Here is a 17,814-nt window from a genome sequence, read left to right as displayed (position 1 = left end):
AGGAGAGGTGGGGGATTAATGAGGATTAGCAGGTGGTTGGCTGTCTCTGTTTGCCTGTGTTTCTGCAGTGTTAGTGTCAGCAAATATCTGTTCGGGGAGGAGAAGGTGTGAGTTTTTCTTGGAGGGAGGAGGCAGAAAGCTGCTGCAGGCCGGCAGAACCACAGGATGGCTGCACACTGCCATGTGCAACACATGTGCATTTGAGGCATGGGCGGACCCCATCCATAGTGATGCACCAAAGACTGTGATGTAATTTGGGTCGGAATAACAGAAATTATTTTCTTTTCAACAATATAATCAAATATAATTGTAACTAATTCATTGACTAAAATTCTGTTAAAATTTGAAATTGGTCTCGAACCGCCACTGATTCCAGCACTGCAGGCAGTGAACACATCATCTTGTTTGGTAGAGGTATGGCGAGGTTACTTGCAGCAAACTGTTCAGCGTGTTATGCTTACAAATAGACTGTATATTTGTAATACGAATAAGAAAGAAGAATACAAATTTCAATCTGTTTAATAAAAACCTGCTGTTACCATACAATCCCGTATCAACTTCAAAAAACCTACTGCTCACTTACAAAGCCCTACATAACATGGCTTCCCCCTATCTGGCTGACCTTCTTCAAGAGTACACCCCCTCTCGCTCCCTCCGCTCCTCCTCTGCTGGTCTGCTGACCGTCCCCACCCCACACCTCGTCACCATGGGTGCTCGGGCTTTTAGCTGCACTGCTCCCAGACTCTGGAACTCCCTCTCCCCGCACATCCGACAGTCAGACACAATCACCATATTCAAATCCCAACTAAAAACCCACCTGTTAAAATCTGCCTACTCACTGTAGTGCTCCCCATTATATGTTTCATTTGTGTCCACTTGACTGTCTCCTCCATGATTTCCTGTTTGTGTTTTTATCATGTTCTGTTGCCTATGAGCGTTTTCTTTCTTTTTTTAACAAATTGTACGGTGTCCTTGGGTGTCATGAAAGGCGCCTAAAAATAAAATGTATTATTATTATTACTTCTACACGTTTTTAATTCCGTTTACTGTAGATGTCAGCTGGTCAGATAAAATTAAAGCCAGACTTGTCTAGACTGTTAAACATTGTTTTTTACTGACATCTGTACTTATAAAATATATATGGTTAACGACAGTGGCCTAGAGACTATGTGACTTGGCTTGGGAAGTGTTGCCAAAACAAGCCATGAATGGACCAAATAATGCTGACTGGTGGCTGAAGAGGTGTCAGTTCGCCTCCTGGGTGCTGCCGAGGTATCCATGAGCAAGGCACCTGATCCTGAAACTGCTCCATTGCTGCTTTGGGTATCAGTACTTCCTGTTCACACTGAACAGACAAAAATCACCTGGATCACTCAGATGACCCAGAAGAAAAAGTTTGAATGTAATGATTATGAGAGTGCTGTCAATCCAAAACCGAAGATACAGAAGGAAGTGAGACAGAGAGACAGGCAGAAAGTCAAGCTAGAGTCCTCTGAAATACCAATAGAGGAAATTAGTCTGTGACTGGCAGAGGAACGTGTGGGGAGAATAAACACCTCGTAGCTAGCCTCTGGATATTGCTATAAACTAGGGCTGTCAAGTTAATAACGCGTTAACGCAAAAAAAAATTAATGCCACTAATTATTTTAACGCGATTAACGCATGTGTATTTGTTGTCCTCGGCCGCCCCGTAGTTTCAGAGCGCATCGAGTTTAAAATACCATCTACAAGCTGATGCTGACAGCCCCGCTCCTGCCGTCCGTTGCGGCAGACCACGCTTCCACGCTCACCGGCAGGCACCGACTGGCCATCGGGAGGACCGGGAGGATGTGTGTATGTGTGGCGGGAGAGAGAGACCTTACGTGTATTGTTGTTGTTAGCATCTGGTGCCAGCTAGCTGCGCCAACGGATATAAGGAGCTGTTTCAATGAGCCACATTACGCCGACAACTGCGCCGAGCACTTGACTTTATGCAGGTAGCCAGACAGTGGGACATTGTGGGAAAAGTCAGCACACTCAGCACGGATAGTGGGCGCAACATGATTGCAGCGTCCAGGCAGCTCCCGTCCGAGCATGCCTTGAGTTGCACATAGCTCCAACGATCCATCACACACACACAAGCACACACACCCCCCCACACACACACACACACACACACACACACACACACACTTTGTATTTATTATTGTATGAGAGAGGTTCCAGATTGAATTGAGGTGAATATTTGTAATGTTCAGAGGTTGTTGTGTTTAATATTCAGCAGAAGGTACCTGGTCCCGGACAGGCTTTAAGAATCTAAAGCATCTTTCTGAGAGGATTACCGAAAGCAGAGGGACAACACTCCACGATTAAAAGCAAAGCAACCCAAACTGCATACACGTGATAATTTAACAGATTAATAACCAATCAAAGACAACATGGCTCAATCAGATTATCGCTTGTGTCAAATTTGATGTGTATTTCAAATTGTGAAATTGTTTAAATCTTTGCAAGTAGTTGTTGCCCCAGCATTTTTTCCACCTAATAAACGTCATTGAATGTGAAGACAAATAATGAGGCCATCACCATAGTATTTGCTGTTCTTGGCTGGATGGACTCTGTTTGTCTTCGAGTCAGGGGGCAAAGAGAGCGAGCAGCCGAATGGAATTCTTGGAAACACCAAACAATCCCATATCAAATTTCCCCTGAAATTCCATGGGGAGAGACTTGGAGCATGCGTGGCATGGAGGATGGACAGAGAGGTGGACAGCAGGGATAAAGAGACACAAGCAAAAGAGGGAAGGAGAGGAGAAGGGAAACTGTGAAAAGAGAGTGGGTGGTTGGAGATCTTGAAATTAAGGGAAATTGGTAGAAAGGATGTAGCAGTAGCACAGAAACATATGTTAGGGTGGACGGGAAAAGTAAAATGTGGAGTGCCAGGTCATGTTGGAGGTAAAGGAGTCGTTACAGGAGACAATTCTGAAAAGAATGCAACAGAGGAAAACATCTGAATGAGGGATTGTCCTTGCAATAGTGACAATGTGATGGATACTAAATGACCACTGCACACTGTATGAATAGCGATGTGCACGTCTTTGGGGCCAAAGCTAGCAGCCATAAGCTCAGCGGCTAATATCCGTGTCTGGTAAGACAGGACTCTGGTGAAACTTGTTTTACCCCAATGAGACAGTGAGGGTACCTGAATAATACCTCTAAACTCACAATCAAACCCTGCTCAGAACCTGATTCCACTCAGTGCAGCATATGAAAATAATAGACTCAATATCTGATTGGTTTGCTTTCTACAATCTGCTTTTGTTAACCTGTTGTTTTTCACCAACAAGGAAATGGTCTGACTCCACACCGGAAGCAGGGACATGTATAATCATACTGCAAAGTAAAGCTAATGCTCTTGCAGTTTTATTATAGAGCTGTGATACTGTAACACGCACAGCAAGCTAGTTGAGCAAGTTGTAACATAATGCAGCAGTTTACTTTGATCAAAATATTGTATTTTTTTAACAGACATCTAACGCTTTTATCCAGAGCAGCACATTTCCTCCTGAGCCATATAATTGACTCCCTTATTTATTATAACTTTTACCAATTATACTTCTAACCTGAGTTCACCAAAGCCTGCAACAGCGACCAGAAGTTAAAAAGACACAACTGGGAATGGAACAAAGGAAAAATTGGGCAGAACATATAAGGTCAACACTAAGAATATATTTCAAATGTTGCCGTCCACATAAATACCTTACACTTAATCCTTCAAGTGACCAGTGCAACATAATTGTTAAAGTTTTTAAACGGAGCAGAAATAGAACTTGTCCCCCACTTCAAGTATCTTGAAGTGGGGGACAATATTGGACTCGAACTTCACTTTTAAGAAACATATTAAGAAACTATCCAATACCATTAAATTCAACTTGCAACATTTTAAACAAATGAGACCATTCTTAACTGTCAATGCTGCAAAGTCATACCTCCACTGTATGATTCTATCCCACATTGAATACTGCTTGACAAACTGGTCGTTTGCTTGTGCCACACACCTGAAACCCATAGAACAGCTGTACAAGAGAGCTATCAAGGTGTTTGACAGAAAGCCACATTCATACCACCACTGTACCATCATTGATAAACACAATTTCTTGAGTTTTGACAATTTTAAGTCTTTTAAAAGTATTAGCTTTTTTTATAAATGTTTCCATGGACTCTCATTACTGTGCATTGTCCCATGCCAAATAAATGATTAAATAAATAAATAAGTAAAGAACTGTTGTTACACAAAGACTAGCAGAGAAGATAAAGCCACACTAGACTGCAAAAAACACACTCCTCGTCAGGTTTTAAATGGTGAAATATCTCTCTAAACACAGAACTGCAGGTGCCTCAACATGAACGTTGAGAACGTTTGACAAACCAGAGCTACAGTCCATGAGGCATGCAGATCAAGGTCTACTTTGAGGCACTAAAGCCTCACATTCTCCCTCTCTGTTGCCCCCCCTTCTCTCTCTCCAGGCTGAAGGGACATCTGGAGCGCATTAAGGCACTAAGGACATTGGATCTCCCCAGAGCGCCGGCTGGATGGGTGGCCCGCTGCAGCCCCCTTTCAGCAGCAGGGCCCGGCCCTACCTGATTGATAGAGGGAGCCCCACACACACACTTGACACTCACACCGACAAATCCCACACAGTTGACATACATAATGGACCATTGAACATTTGGTGGTGCTGCTAACATGGATAAGTATGGACACATGTACTTCCACCTCTCACTCTGTTTAGTTTGGCCTATCAATCATGCAGCGTGTATATGATACATTACATTTGCTTCACAGTCCTACAATGTTACCCCATGTTCTGCAGTTCATTTAGAGATAGTGTGCTGAAGTGCATCGTATTACAAGTAATCAATAAACACAAAGTGTCTTACTTTTACATTACAGAGCCATATGGAAGTAAGAGGGGAACATAAATACCACTCTGGACTTCATTGACAATGTGCAATTTAAAAATGCCTGATTTTCAAAGCATTCCTCGACACGTCATTCACACAAATGAAGATTCGAATCAAAGCGCATCTTGTTTTCAAGATTGTTACTTTTTCATTAAGGCACAGCATAGATGTTTCTATACCATTATCCTCAGCAGAGCGTCCCTACGCAACAAGAAGACACAAACTTTTTCAAAGGAGGAAAGTTCAAAGAACCTCCTCATTTCCAGTAAATTGCAGTGTTGGCCATAATTTGCAATTCCCTGGAAGTCGTCCCCTCTTCCGCACAGAAGAAGTTAATCCACATTTCACGTTTGAATATAAGATGGAAGTGGAAAGAAAGGGAAGATAGGTAACTCCTTGCCAGGAGATGAAGAGAGGAAGTGGGGGGGGGGGGGGGGGGGGGGTGGCGGGAGAAGCTGTTGGAGTCGAGAAAAGTAGAGAAAATGGGAAGAAACAGCCGCCATTTAGAGTAAATGGCATCCAAAAACCCTCTCCAATTATCTTTACCTACCATGCCAGTGAGACTGACTTAATTAAAACGACTTGAGAGGGAGGGGAGCGAGGAGGAACTGCCAGTGATTGAGGGGGCAGCGGGCGACGTATCTGCACAGAAACACAAAGCTCAGGCTGTCCACCACTCTCCCTTTTCAATTCTCCACTTCAAAAGACAATAAAGAAATAATAATAAAAAGAGAGGGGGCTCTCTATTCGCAGCCATGTAATTGCGCTATTTAAATTCTACATTTTTATCATTGTTAGAATATCCGTTGAGGGGAAAGAGGAATGTATAAAAATGAATAATAAAACCGTTTTTTGTTCTTGTATGACTCCCCCACTCCTATAATCCTTCTGCTTTTTTCTAAGAAAAACCTCTGACAGTGACCTTTTCGCATGAGGTCTGTTTCTATGGAAACAAGGTCCAGTCCCTCTATGTTTGGTGTTTTCTTGTCATCGGGTGGCCGAAAGTGGCCCACTTGTGACTGAGAGGGAGAATGCATCACATTTAAATATGTGTCTGTGTGTCTGGTGTTTCATGTTTCAACTCATGTGTCTAGGCTGGGGAGGAAGCAGAGATAGGAAATCATGCAGAACATTCTGCTTTTTTAACATGAGATTTGTTTTTGGCCTGTGCACACGCCCTCAAAGCATGCAGGCATCACCGGGGAAGCATTCTGAGGATGCATCTTAGGAAAAATACATTCAATATAGGGTACCTGCTGTTCAGTCAACTATAAACAAATGTTTTGTGATGTGTTCATTTATTTATTTTGGCATTCAAGATTCTCTCAGATTTACAAAATAAGATCTATGATATGCTGATGTGTCCTGGTGCTCATTGTCTCAAACTCATCCCATTTGTAGTTTAAAAAAATACATTTCCATAAAGATATAGACAAATTAGATCTTAAATGTGTTACTTTTATTTAAATGTTTTGCTTTCCAAATTGTTTGTAAAACTCGCTGCACCTTAAGAAAACATGGGACCAAATTAAAAACCCATTTGCACAAAACTATGTGCTGCAAGTCAAGCTCTTGAACATAAACACACACACACACACACACACACACATTCACACTCAGATAGCACAGATACTCCTCTCACACATTGATCAGCCAATACACAGTAACTGCTCGAGTGTCACAGCTAACACCTGGTACTGTGCTTTTGTCTTTTCAGCTTATTGTAATAGACTGCACAGTATTTCTCACTGAACACAACAAACTCAAACTGTTTCATCAAATGTGTTTGCACAGAAGGTTGGTGGGCGCTATCATTTGAAGTTTAAGTGTGATAATACACTGAAGATGTTAATTGCCAGGATTTGGCAACTTCTGTATCAATATACATTGGCCGGAAAAAGTATCTTGGATATAAATCAAAGTAAAAAAAACAACCAGTGATGATTAAAACTTTCAAAATATCTGTTGGTGCATTTGTGTCAAAGTTCATGTATTTTCAGGTTATGTATAACATGGCATTTTACAGGGAGACATCGTTTGACTACTTAAAAAAAAACTTTGAAAAACACTGTTATTAATATTAGAGGGAAAAACTATTTCCCAAGTAGTCACTGTGTGAAATATTTAAAGTGATGGTATCTCAGTGTGTAGGGGAGAGGGGGGGGGGGGGCTGCGTTAGCATGACAGCCAGTATTTTCATGGGGCCAAAGCCAAGTATCTCCACATATCCACTTTCCCTCTCCCATTCATCCCCTGTCCTCCCTGCTTTTCCATCCCCAGAGCCCCCCCCCCCCCTTCTCCCCTTCTCCTCGTACCCCCATCTTCTCTCTCATTCCCGGCCTTGCTCTCTCTTCTTTCTCCCTCTCTCAACGACTTGCCGTGCTCAGGGAGCTTCCGTTGTGTTAAGCTTGGAGATAGTTGGAAGAAAGAACAGATCCAAAATGAATCATCTCGTTCTGAAAGTGCTGGTGTTGGTGTTTGGGAAACAGTGACACAATGCCTCTGCCTTGTCCCACATTGTCTCAAACAACCAAGTGAATACTGTCTGATCAAAAGAGATAAAGTAAGGATCAGCTCCGTACCTTTAACCCACAATCCTTTGCTGCTCACCGTCCCCCCAATTGCGCGCACCCAAACACACACACACTGTACACACAAACACACACACCACCACAGTCTCAGCTCCGGTTGCCAGGGAGACGCCATACCAGGGCTCTGACCCAGGAGGTTTGGGACTGTTTTTCAACCCCCCCTCCCCCTTCCCCTTAGAGCAGGAGAGAAGGCAGCTGTAGGACAGCTGTTAGCACCAGGTCGAGTCTGAACCACCACTACGGTCCCACCGTGAGCATGGAGGACATTTTAGAGCAGAAACACCCCGCAGCCCGGTGGTGACACACATCTGTCCGAAGGAGAAGAGTCTGGAGAAAAGTGTGTGTGAGAGAAGAGTCTGTGCAGCACAATGAAGAGCTGGTGTTAATGTACATTTCAATATTCTATAGCTAACTACAGCTTTCATTTCTTCTCTGTACACTGTTGGTTGGTTTTCTTTGCTTTAGAAACTCAACAGTAACGTATAATGTAACATTATAGCTCACCTGATTACTGGTCTCTGATGGAGGAACACTAATATTTAAGACATTTATTTAATATCAAAAATATTATTGACAACAGTAGATGACCATTACATGTATGTATGATCTGTATGTGTAAATGGTAAATGGACTGTACTTATATAGTGCTTTATCCAGTCTTTAAGACCCCTCAAAGCGCTTTACATACTACATGTCATTCACCCATTCACACCCATTCATACAGAGCAGTGTACCTTACTCTAGGACCTAACATTCATACACATTCACACACCGTTGGCCATGCCATCGGGAGCAACTCAGGGTTAAGTATCTTGCCCAAGGATACATCGACATGTTGACTGCATGGGCTGGGATCGAACCCACAACCTTCTGGTTGAAAGACGACCGCACTCCCTCGCAGCCACAGTCGCCCCAATGTAATGTGTATTTGTAAAGCGCTTTGAGAGTCATTGATAAAGCGCTTTAATAAATATAAGGATTATTATAATAGTGGCCCTCAAGATTATAGTTTTGAAAAGTGTGGTTGTTCTTAGAGTATATTAATTTATACCATTCAAGATTCAAGATATTTCATTGTCATAGGCAGTTGCACTGCACAATGACCTTTCTAAGCTCAGCCCTGCAAGCCTTAATATTAAGAACCTGTGCATACAAACAAACAAACAAACAAACATATAATATAAAAACTATCATACAGTGTATAAACAAATGTAAAAATAAAAGCTGACATTAGAAATTTCCTGTCCCAGAATAAAAGTGATAAAACTAAATGTAATAGGTACTATTATGTGTGGCATTCTAAAAATATTTGTTATATTCTGCATTACTCTTTAATCCTGATAATGTCCTCAAGCATCCTCAAATAAATAGGTTAGTGTTGTTTACAGCACCTAAGAGACCCTTTGTATGTATCTTACCAGTAACAACAATCAGAATTATTTTGTATCTAAAGGTTTTTCATTCAAGTTAGTTCTTTAATTAAAAATGTCATATAACCATCTGTACGGTAGATGTTTTAGAGAATATAAAAATGTAAAAAACAGTCAAACTTTGCCTAGTTTTATAACTGTAAATGCAAACACTTATTTGGATTATATGTTAATTAAATGGAACACAACAGAGCATAATTATACAAAAACCATAGTAGAATACATTTATTTTAAATGATATAGTTACATCAGTCTGCATTATCTTTCTGTGAAACAACAATACTCTGACCTCACATCACATATAGCCTGTGGATAATTGGCCTGATTTTCGTCTGTGTTGTGCACCGACAGAAATGTTAAGAGAGTCTCATTTTTATGTTGTTTTATGGTTGTATTGTTTTCCACTTCCTGTGTTGTTTTGTCACTCACCATTTACCTGTCATTCCAGGTTTCCTGATTATCTACCTCTTGTGTGTCTCCCGTGCTCATCAGCACCAGCCCCGCCCCTGATTGTTGCCAGCTGTGTCTTGTTATCCTGTGTTTAAATTCCCCAGTCTCCCAGTGTTCTTCGTCAGTTCGTCTTGTCTCATGCCTAGGTCAGACCTATGGTCTCCTTGATACCATGATGTTTTTGATCCTCACGATGTGAGCGATTACATCTAGAGATTAGATAGTGTTTATTTCTGTTCATCTATTTGAAAATAAAGTATCTTACAAATACTTTAACTCTGTCTCCTGGGTCGTGCAATTGGGGTCTATACCCTGAGTTTCTGAGTTCGTAACAGTCTGCATGTCCAGACACAACGCTGCTTTATATTTCTGAATAACCATCGATGCCAAATCTGTGATTCTTGCTTTCATGTTGTCCGCTAAAGAGAACATTACTCCCATTTGCCGGCACAGAGGTCACTTTCACAGCCCTACACACTTTTACTGGCTAAAGGCCGGTTACATTTAGGAAGAGTTCGGACTGTTTTCTATGATATTCCAATTGGTTCACAGAGGATTACTCTTGATGTTACATGAAGGTTCTATGATATTCCAAAACATCATCTAAATGTTGTCTTATAGTATAGCCAATAGTACAAAAAGTCTATAAGGTCATTGTATACCCTAAACTAATAGTTGACACACACGAGAGTGTAAAACTGAGATGTTCTCCCATGCTGCCATAAACACACTATCAGATACATAACAGCCCGGGAATGCCAGGGTAATGGTAGTAGTACAGCCACTTTACAGTATCCATTACCCAACCATCATGCTTGCTGCTCATAGGTGAGCAGGTTGGTTTATTCAGCGTGTAATAGAATTTTGCTGGCCCCTCATCTGGAGGAGCCAAAAAGAGCACTGGGCTGAAACAAACGGGGGACAAAACGTTGCAGATTTAAGATGTCGTGGCAAATTAAAGTACAGGGCAACTGATGCTGCAAAGCAGAGCACAATGTTACCATCTTCCTCCAGGAACAGGCTTTATCCGCAAGATGTATGGTCGCCTCTCAGTGTTGAAGGGCAGACAGATCAGCACAGGATCATTACTTCTGAACGAATGGAGAACTTTGTTAAAGTGGCTGCAATGAGCATGGTGTGGAAGAGGTAAAAAGGAATACTGTATAAAGTCATTTCATATATTGCATTTTCAAAAACATGAAATATCAAACCAATATTTTCTAAAATGCTTGTAAGAATAGATTCATTCTGTAAAGACTCTAAACTAAAAACACCATTATGAAAATAAAATAAGATATTTGCAAATAATTTAAAGCTAAATTCATCATCCAGTAAAGGTAATAATATATAAAAAAAGCTCTAAATGATTGTTTGAACTGATTGTGGCGTTCCTGGCCTTCAGCCCACATGCAGACTGACGGTATGTAAGATAGCTGTGCTCTTATAGCATCGTGTTGTGTTCAAGATATGTATTCACATCCTTCCATGTTTGCACAAATCTTAGTCACTCCGTCTAAGCGAAGTGTGAAATATGTGGGAGGATTTGGACTGGACTGTCCCCTCACTTCTCAAATATATAATTTATACTTATTTATAGCTGTTAGTTTGCCAAGAACAAGATAGTTGTCTTGAGACAGGATCCTAGAACATGTGCGCGGTAAAAATAACGGCCTTCCATGTTTGACAGCCAGGATTATGCACACTTAACAATGAGCTTTTTTTCACTCTTTCAGTAGTATAGTCTTCCTCTAAATCACGCTAGTCCTGCAGAGAAAGAGTAACCTGATTTTTCATCAGTGCCAGCAAAAAGAGCAGGCTAAGTTAGAATCGTGGTGATTTGTCTCCCCCCCTCCATCTGTTTTGTTTGCCTTCCATCTCCCTCTTTTTGATGAGCTGGGTCTTCAGTCCCCCTTATAAAATCCCATTAGCTCTTAATGAAGTCGGGCTCCTAGCCTCTCGGCCTCACCTCATTTAGCACGATTGTCTGGCGGCCATTAGCATGGAGGCAATTACAGCTGCACGACAAGAGTAATTGGAAATGCCGACAGGGACCCTGAGAAATGGGAATAAATAAATATTCAAAAAAATGTTCAAATTAATAAGCTTCCATTCAGATGACGGGGTGGGAGCCGCATGTGTCGAAGTTAAATCAACATAATTACAATTAGGGTTGGTAGGGTAAAGTGCCCGGCTGAGGCAGGAATGGATATGGATGGATGGGGGGGATTGTTAAGCATAGAGGTAGTCCCACAGTAAAGATAACAGCGTGGAGCATCAGCGCCTCATGTCACAGAGAGGTCACACAGAGAACATTGGAGCATGCCAGGGTGCCTTCCAATCTGCTTTAATTATCGTCGATTAAAACATTTTAATCAACTAAGAAAATGATAAATACTGGATAATAAATGCCAGTTTGCTGGCCTTAGAATCTGAAATAATATTTGCTGAACATGGTGTGATATTAATCCAGACAACTTGAAAAGGCACCAGGATTTCATATCTGCCACAACGGCGGTTCTAGACCAATTGTACTGGTACTGGTCATTTTACTTTATTTTTTTTTTTTACAACAGAATTTGTGTGAATTACTTATTTAACATTTGTTATTAACCTAAAAGCAGTTCTGGGTAATAAATTCATTATTTACGCAGCCAAACTTTGTTTTTATTTTATTCCCTAGTATTTGTTGGTATTTGTTTTAGTAACAGATTTGTTTCAGTAACTTAGTTTCAATGTATTTAATTACATAACTGAAAAAACCGCATTCCTGTTATCTAAGGCCCAGGTTCCAGCTCAGTATTGGCTGCAACAATATCACAAATTGCATTATCATAGATGTATTATTTTGGAGGGGGGCCACAAGCACAGTGTTACAGGGGCACAGGCCCCTGTTACCTCCCCTAGAACCACCCATGATTGGACAAGACCATAAGCTAAAATGCTGAAAAGTTTATAACATTAAATATTTCTCAACATCATGTTAATCAGTGACATCTACATCTAACCTAATTCCAAAGCTACAAAGTAATGACGGTGTGATTAATATGAACTTTCAGACATCTTGATTTGGTTAAACTCTTAAAGCACATCAGTCTGGTAGTTCACGACAAGGAAACTTGCTATTCAAACTCACGATGAACGCTGTGTGAGTGTGTCTCCATGAGTGCGGCTAAATGAGGCCTTAAACACTTTATTGCCGCGTTCCAGCCGCATCCAAAGTGTAACAACATGCTGTGTTTGTGAGATGGATTACAGCAGGTTACATTACTTTGTGAGCGGCCAGGAGGTTATGGCTCCAGTTAGTTTGATGTTGTTTAAGTCTAAGTTAGCAAGACATGAGAATAAATCCTAATAGATTCTTTCATGCATTATAAATCATAGATTGCAAAGATTGTTAAAAGATGGAGTGTTTCAAGGAAGCACTGGTAGCTTTTGGTTTGCACCTATGTGTGTTTCTGGGGTCTCGGGTATTAGGGTTTTACTTTTAATGCCGGAAAGATTTACACGCAAAATATATATATGTTTTCCTAGTCACTGGGACCAATGTGCATTCAGTTAGATTTAGTTGTACTGAAATTCTGCTTGATTGTTCAGGGTACATCCCATCATTAGGTATTGTCCAACAATGTGCAGGATTAGCAAGCAATGTGTTTGTGTAGACCAGCGGTTCTCCGACTTTTTCTGTCATTCGTCACTTTTGAGGAAAATGATGTTCATGTCCCCCAGTTTCCTTTATTTACATGAATGAGGTTTACGTTTCTTGTTGATTTGTTGGGCCTCACACTGTCAGCTGAGTGTTCAGACATAAAATACACACATCCCCGAAAGCTTTCATTGTGAACCCAAAAGCAAGCAATGCCTCATACTTTTTTTTACCGACAGCTGAGCGTGCCTGTTTTTTAGTTCCATCACTTTCAAATATCAGTCAATTTTGTAAACCCACAAACAATCTGTCCGAATGTAATCAGATGTAAAATGAGACAATTTAACAATCGTACATTTTTGCTGCACTTAAAAAAATGTCTTTCATGTGCTATGTATGTAATAGTATTTCATTTAAAATATAATATATAGTGAGATTGTCTAAGCCAATCATTGCACGGGAAAGTAAGGGTGTTGGTGAGGAAAACCAACACACAACTGAAGTCAAGAGGAAACACACACCGCCAGTATTCCTCTTTATCTGATTTGATCATTGTAATACTCAGATGTATTCACAAAGACATGGCCATCTGAAATGAGCTTGTAAAGTCCTATGTTTCTCTCTTTTTAAATGAGGAATTCAGACTCCCGCCGCCTGCTGAGTTATTTCCTCTCACGCAGGCGCAGAACGGGACAGTTTGCTGCTGGTTGTGGTCTTTGTGGTGTGTTCAAATGCGAATTTCTGGCGAAGACACATCCCTGCTCTCGGCCACTAGCTCTCTGATGTCGCTTTGGAGCCTTAAAAGGACTACTTGGGAAATGTGGGAGGCAGTCCTGAAACAAAAGCAGGCTGCAGGCTATGTGCCAGATTGCCATGGCACCTCTCCTATCAACCCCCTCACTCCCACCGCCCACAACCACTGTTGCGCCCTTTCCTGCCTCCTAAGCTGAATGACAGGTGGGGAAACCCGATCAGCGCGGGCCTTCATCAAGGAAGCTCCCCCATATGAGACGGGCACGCTGCCACCTCGCCCACCAAGGGCACAGCACAGCGGATCTGAGGCTGGATGGTGTGTTTGCAGAGATGAGGCTGGGGGTGGGGAGCTGGGCTACAATGGCCACAGAGGCATGGGAGATGGAAAAGGGTAGGGTGTAGTGGACCTTTTGGCTGAAGAACGGAGTTGCAGAGCTGGCACCGGGGGTCCAGGGCTCAAACGGGAACCTGGCTTCCACAATAGTCTCGGTCAGTCCCAAAGGGCCGTCACGACAGCAGGGCCAGCGGCTGCTGTCAACAATGACCTCCAAGGCCTCACTGCAGAGATGAGACTGTCCCAGCCTTCAGCACCTCCCTTTTAGCGCTGCCATAAGCTAATGCTGGGATTATTATTGGGATCATGAAACGAGAACATGTGTGCGTCTTGTCAGTGACGTCTGTCACTTGAATTTCCTTTTGAGCTTAAGCTACTGTGCACAATACAAAACCGGTCAACAGCAGTGAAGGGGTTTTCAAATAGGATGTCATTGTTTTGGATGTAATGTAACATTTCAGAGAGAGCTGTAAGAACATATTGTAATTCATGTGTTAAATATTTCAGGAAGCGTGGAGGCCGATTATCAAAAGTACATCCGAGGCCACTTAGTCCACAAGGCGATGACTCGCATTTCAATTCAGACCATGTAGTCAAGGGTCGTGAGGGTTTTGTTCATGTATTTTGACGGTCCACTAAACTTTTAACTGGATATAATAGATAAACACAAGTACTATCAGGCATGCGGAACTTGTGCAGTCAAAAACTTCTTCGACTTCCCATAGTCTGACTGGTGTGGAGTCTGCTTTACATCATGAAACTAGGTCGTAAACAATAGTAAACATAAACTTTTAGCAGTCCAGAAACATACAAAAATAAAAATAAACCTTAAAATAATAACTCATGATTATTCAATTGATTTAAAAAAATACAAAGAAATGCAACTGTCTCACCAAAAGTACATTTTTACCATAGATTATAATACCCCTAAATGGCTCTTACACCATTACCAAAACTGACAATGAGAACTATTTTCTTCCAGCTACCGGCATCATCTACATCACGATGCAAAGTATTCTCACAACAACAACTTCCTCCCCTTACACTTCAAACCTATTGGCTATCACAAGTGCAGCGGAGCATCTTGGCGCGAAATTGGAAATCCACAGAATAAAACAGGCCTGTCCTTGTGAGACACACTGTCCATGCTCTTCATGGAGAAGTTTATTTGTCTAAAATATCTAAAAGCAATCACCCCGTAGGCTGGAGTGATCGTAAGTGAAAGGGGAAGGGAATTTAGGGGAGGGGGGTCTCCAACCATGGGAGGAGATTTAATTAGTGAAATCTCATTAAGTCTAACAAAATTAAGCGTAAAACAATCCTTGGTGGGGAATCGTGCTGGAGGTTTTGTGGGGGGGGGGGGGGGGGCATGGAGACTGGCTGTGTGATTAGTCTGGCCTGAGTGTATGAAGAGGCGAACGGCTAAGTGTATGCAGACGTCCTCTGGCAGTCGACTGGACCGTTATTTGTGAACAGATTACAGCCAGTCCAGCTCTTATTTTGTCTACAGCCTCTTAACAATAAGGGGACTTTCAGAGAATTTGACTGCAAAGACTAGGATTAAGCAGAATTTGACAAAAGCAAAAAATGACATGAAGGGGTTAATGTTAAAAGACTGTTGATGATAGAGGATAGCAAGTTTTAGAGCCTGCAGAAAATGATGTGGAACAGACAAGAACTTCAATGAACGATTCTGTAACACTTTGGATTACGTTCAGCACTCATTTTCTTTAACATCCAAAATAAACGTTCTTTTACATTCTCCCTCTTTACAATATCTGCATATAGTATCTATAGTTAAGATTAAGGAAGTGTGATCAAAGTATATACACTCAGGTTTGGCAACTAGAACACTTACTAAAGCTTAAGGGAAGATCATTATTCTGCTTAATAAACACTCACCTTAATTACAGATCTGTGATGAACTGTGTTTTTCACCTTGCTACATTAAGGACACAGAGCTCTATGTGTTGGCACTACATGTTGCACTGGATGTTAACTATTAGGTGCAGAAATAAACCAATGTAGACACTTTTTTCTAGTACATCAAAATACTGAGCTTTGTCGAAGAGAACTGTACTGTAACACCATTTCCCTGGCAGTGAACTCTCAATATTCTTTTGAGAAGAAAGTATTTAAGCCAACCAGCATTTTAATAATGTTGTTACTGGAAAGCTGCATATGCTGATGAATGTAGGGGCACAGTTTGGTAGAAGTTTGTATGGATCCAATATAGAACTGAAAACCTTGACTCAAAAAGCATTGAAAATTTTATTTATTTTGCCAAAGAGATCCAATCTCAAAACCTATTGAGAATGATCAGAGGGATTCAGAAACACAGAAGGCAGCATGATGCTCCTATGGAGGCATGTCAGCACCAAATCATCCAGGTATTACACACGGACCCGAGACACGCAGCCCTCAACACGGTTCTGTTCCATTTAGGTTTAGGGGAAATCTTTTGTTTTGGGTTCAAATAACTGAGGAAGTGATGCTATAGGTACGGAAGCTAGGCCTATGTTTCCAATAAGTCAAAGTTTCAGTTAGTATATCGTTGACTTGTTCGACTTTTCTTATATTAATACAATTAATATATTAGTATTGAAGTAGATTACAAGTACAACATTACGAGTACAACAGTCGGCAGTTTCACATGGGAAATGAACTAATATTTAAATCGATGCCATTTACATATTTGTCCAGTTATGGTAGATATAATTGTATAACATTGTTATATTCAGTAAGTGCACTTTATTGACACACACATTCCTGCTAGTATTTGATGTAACCTAAATGGTGTCAAACGTTTGCTTCAAAAAGTTTTTACTGTACAACCTGGGTGTTGTTTCTGTACTTGTGTCTATCATTCCCACCCACTATGATAAATGTTGCTTTCCAGTTTAAATCTAAATCCATTACAAATTAAAATAAGTAGGCCAGACAACCAGACTGAACAAGTCCCCAATTTCAATCAATAAACCCCTTTTTGGGATAATGCATTGAATTGATCATATTCATTAAAGAAAGGAAGCAGGGTGGTGTTGAGTAACATTGAATGCCTCAGGCGCACTGTTAGCCACAGATTTTTAATCCAACTTTGACAAAACAAATCCGCCCAAAAACTGTTTGGGAACAAGCCAGTTAGCAGAGCGTAAATATATCTAAGAGTTTTAATACAATTACTAAGACAATCACACTTCCATCAACCATCCGTGCATTACTTCAAATAAAATGTGTCCATTCGTTGTCAAACCTTTGTTGAAAGTTACATTTATGACAAAACTTTATGACAAAACTTTTTTGAATCTTACACTCCACTTAATCTGGTCTGCTAACATTCTTGAAGATTTGTAGCACTCATTTTGATTATGTATAAATGAGTGCTTTTTCAGGCATAGAGATATTAATAAGTGCTTTATTTGATTGAATTAGGTTGTTACTCCCTTATATTAAGTCACTTTCTTCACCATCAATCCATCATGTTGATGACAACTCCAAGAAAAGAGCATCTGATTATAGATTTCAATAATACAGGTGAAAACAGGGAGGTCTGTGAGTAGCTGCGACTGAAATTCTTTGGAGAAGTGGCCTTGCCGACCTGTCTGAGCACACGGGGCACGGCGCAGCAGAGAGTTATGGCGCACATGAAAAGATTTAAGTTCAATCAAGCAG

At 41.0% G+C, this 17,814-nt stretch overlaps 1 protein-coding gene across 2 annotated transcripts in view; it reads right to left on the bottom strand.

The window, feature by feature from the left end:
• Positions 1 to 17,814, bottom strand: part of pknox2 (pbx/knotted 1 homeobox 2) — a 107,373-nt gene that overhangs the window by 66,841 nt on the left and 22,718 nt on the right. Inside the window, exon 1 of one of the 2 annotated variants that reach the window (XM_079651652.1) lies at positions 10,414 to 10,434. The exons of the other annotated variant lie outside the window; for it this stretch is intronic. The gene's annotated coding sequence lies outside the window, so the exon portion shown is untranslated. Of the gene's footprint in view, positions 1 to 10,413; positions 10,435 to 17,814 lie in introns of those variants that run through there. 2 annotated transcript variants of the gene reach the window in all.

The sequence above is a fragment of the Notothenia rossii genome, assembly GCF_949606895.1.
Source record: "Notothenia rossii genome assembly, chromosome: 9".
Classification (NCBI taxonomy): Eukaryota; Metazoa; Chordata; class Actinopteri; order Perciformes; family Nototheniidae; genus Notothenia; species Notothenia rossii.
The sequence above is the reverse complement of the archived record's forward strand: the minus strand, read 5'-3'. Positions and strand labels throughout refer to the sequence as shown.